The sequence below is a fragment of the Pinus tabuliformis genome, chromosome 9, assembly GCF_031772625.1.
Source record: "Pinus tabuliformis cultivar Carrire ecotype Pingquan chromosome 9, CPIR1, whole genome shotgun sequence".
In the NCBI taxonomy this organism is placed as follows: Eukaryota; Viridiplantae; Streptophyta; class Pinopsida; order Pinales; family Pinaceae; genus Pinus; species Pinus tabuliformis.
In genome coordinates this window covers 957,306,011-957,310,044 of record NC_142307.1, presented here as the reverse complement: position 1 = coordinate 957,310,044, position 4,034 = coordinate 957,306,011, and positions in this window count along the sequence as shown.

Sequence of the window (4,034 nt, the reverse complement as noted above, 5' to 3'; positions counted from 1 at the left end):
TGATACATAGGAAAATAATCAACCACCACTAGAGAATACTTGGGTTAACAATCAACCACTAAGGGGAAACATTGAGGTGCCCTTGGGGTAGGGAAATGATGAGAACATCATAAACCAAATTAATCTTTACAATGTCTATCTTCCCTATAACGAGTGGCCTTTCAAGTTCCCCAGGTACCTAGAAGGCTTCAAAAATATCAGGAACTTTTGGGACTTAGGAAATTTGAGAGTTCCCTAGGGTAATGGCATACAACCACCACACACTAATGAAGGGCCGTGCACTAAAAGAGATTCTGAGGGAAATGCCAACCATGTCATATTTCCTCTACCACCAAGGGCCAACTATTGACAACCTTTAGCATAGATGACTTGGTCCCCTTTAGGCATCTGAGGCCCCCTTCATGATATGCCCCATCACCTTGGGTAACACCTTCCAAAGTTTGACCTAGAAAAGGGGACCACAGCTAAAGACCATATTAATCATTTTTACCTAGCCCTGCAAAGGATGAGAGTGCAATATGATGATGTGGATTGCAGGAATTTTTATCATACCTTCGAAAATAAGGCCACAACCTAGTATCTATCCCTACCTATGGCATAAATATGAACTTGGTAGGAGCTCCAGAAAACATTCCTTGAGAAGTTCTCTAAAGACAATACACTATCCATGCTCTTGACTAAATTGAGCACATTGAATTTCCATAAGAAAGAAAAGGTCAAATATTTTAACCAAAAATTTACTACCATCTTGAACAAGTTTCCAATGGTTGTGGCTCTTGATGATTCTATCATTATCGATTATTATACTAGGTCCACCCCCCCTCCCCTCCACGGGATATTTTTGTGTTCATCAAGTGTGAAACCAAAGGCACCTTAGTGGAGAACTTTGTAGAAGCTCTTGCTACAGAGAAATATTTTTTTTCTATAGGAGACCTTGATCACGATGCCTAGGAATAGTCTATGTCAACGAACAAGAAAGCCCAAACCTCAACTAGAAAATCTAGTGATAAAGACAAGGATTCCTTCAATTTTGAGGGGTTAGCCAAATCCTTGAAGCAGTTAACAAATGAGGTCTCTGAATTGAAAAGGAAGACTAGCGAGACCTCTTCGAAAAGTATACAGGCAAAACCTGTCTTCTGAAAGAGAAATAATCCCCCCCACGAAGTCATCTCAGAGCTCTAATACAAATTTCAATGTGGAAGAGCTGGGTAAGGATAATTTTTGCACTTTTCACCAAGCCTCTCATTCCAATAAAGCTTGTCCACAATGGATACACAACATGATTGTGATAGTAACCCAACTCTTGGAGGATCAGGAAATGGGAGAGGATGAGGAAGAGTGTAATGATCCTGAGGAAGAAACCACACTTCTAGATGAAAACGTTGGTTCCACTGTCCTAGCTTTCAAAGTCACATGTCGAGGAGGGTTCCAATCCCTCCAAGAAACTAACATAGGCAACATTCCCCCCCCCACAAAGACCTCCAAAGACTTATAATTTCAGGAGCAAGGGGCCAATACCAGATTATACTCTGGAAGAGAAAAAGAAGGAATTACTGAGGAGGATCCTTCCTCCTAGCAACTCAAGTCAGTCATTGACCCTTTCTCCTAAGAGTTTTTCTAGCCAAATCTCGAAAGATGCCTCAAAAAGTGGAAAGGGAAAATCATCTAGTCCTGGAACCTTGACCAAGTTTGCTTTATCCCCTTCCATGCCTAAAAATTCCTTAGAGGACACTTCACCTTCAGACTTAGGGTATAACATCATCGAAGATATGAAGAAGATGTGGGCTAACATTTCACTTTATGAACTCGCCAAGCTAGCCAGCCAACGTGAACTAATTGTCAAAGCTTGGGCTACCTCATCCTCAACCAACAAAGATGCCTCTTCTACAAATACAAGCTCTCCTAGTAAGTCTCAGGCCTCAGTTGACCTCCAAGCCATTGTTAATGCTGCAAATGAAAATTTGAGAGGCTTGAATCCCCCATTCCTTTTAAATTTTGAAATCTTCAACTACAACATACACAATTGCCTGTCGACTCTGGTGCATAACTAATGTCATGCCTTTGTCGGTGTGAAAAAATTTAAACATCCAACCTAAGAAGATAGACGCCAAGATCATTCAATTGGATAGGTCTAAAACCCCGCTTTAGGTGAGCTAAAAAAGTGATAATTAGGTTGTCCTACAACTCTAGGGTGCATCAATGCATTGACATAGTCATTGTTGACATTCTAGAAGCATGTGGACTGCTACTCAACAGGGACTAGTCGAGTAAAATCTAGGGGTTTTTTGGCATGGATTGGTTCTACTTATGGTTGCCTTAGAAAAGCAAGATAAACCATATTAGAGTTAACAAAGAACTCTACATGAAGAATATTCTCACGGATCTTGAGGGCCTAAATGAACCCAATAGTTTTTCTCAGGCAGAGTTGGGAATGTGATTTTTGGAAGCCAATATTAGGTGCTATCAAGCCTTGCCATCACCCATCCCACCTGATATGCAGTTGGAACTCATTCCTTTCCCCTCTAGCTGATGCTGATGAAACTTGTATTATAGATGTAAATACTCTAAGCATAGATGTAATCAACAATGAAACATAGAATGTATATTATGATAGGTCCAAGACTAATGATGGAGCCAGTGTAGGCTGTGTCCTCTTGCACCCCCAAAAAAACAAAATTTTAATTTCTTGTAGGCTAGAATTCCAATGCACTAACAACACTAAGGAGTATGAGGCACTAATCCGTGGGCTCAAGAAAGCTATTGAACTAAAGGTTGAATGTTTGAAGTTGATCAGTGATTCTAAAATCATTACAAGGAAGGTATGAAACACAATTCATTGTCTATCACTGATGAGACTCATCATTGAGTAATTATATGGGCCTTAATTGACCTTAATTCACCACCTAACTTATTCAAACCAATTGTTATGAAACCAGCTCAAGAAAAGATAGAAAAGATAGATCAACGCCTTAGAATTCAGCCTCTTCAAGGGGGCAACCTCCTTTACATTACATAAATGAACAATTCTTGGATGATACAAATGAAAATACCTCCTTTCTATATATAGGAGTCGAAGGGGTCATAACATAATCAGAGCCGACATAACAATAATAATGTAAGGGCACAATAATAACAATAGTGGGCTTCTATGGGGCACAAGAGTAACAATATGGGCACTACATGGGTACATCAATATAATAAGTGGGTTGTACTAATAACAATAATGGGTTACACTAGTAGTATAGGGGCCTAACATGCCCCTCTCCTTCAAAAAGCGTTGTCCTCAATGCTTGAGTAGTTCTTGATGCTTCTGTATAAAATTCTTGTTCTCCCATGTGGAATCTTCAGCAGGTAAGTTCTTCCACTTGATGAGATACTCTAAAATTGATCGATTTTGTAGCTATCGGGTTCTTGTTTCTGTGACTACTCCAGGTTCCAATATGATTTTTCCTTCCTCTTCAATTTCTGGCAATATTGTTTGAATTGGGATCTTTTGCAACTTTTGAATAAGTGGCCATACTTCTTTATCCTTCTTCCATTCATCCCTTGCTTCGTTTATCCAATCTAGTTGGATAATAAAAATAGCACAAAACAATGCTTCCACATCCTCATCCTTGAAGAGTCTTCCCATTCGGTAAGGTTGCCATTTTTTAAGTGCATGCAGTATTGCCAAAATTTCCTTCTCATAAATAGCTTGCTTTAGATGTAGTAGTAAAAATACCCAATCACCTACATCAAAACATTTTTGACTATGATGTTGATCTACCTGTTGTTTCATTTGATTTTGCACCGAAGTGACATTATCCTTTAAAAGTTGGAGAACTTGTTGTTGATGCTCGATGTGATCTTTCACTGCTTGAACCTTTTTCTTCTTGATATGTCCTTCTATCTTTAGATTTTGAGAAGTGGTAATTTCTTCCAATCCTTTACAAGATATGGTCGGATTCATTTCTTGATGCTCGATGTGATCTTTCACTTCTTGAACATTTTTCTTCTTGATATGTCCTTCTATTTTGATAGTTTGAGGAGTGGTA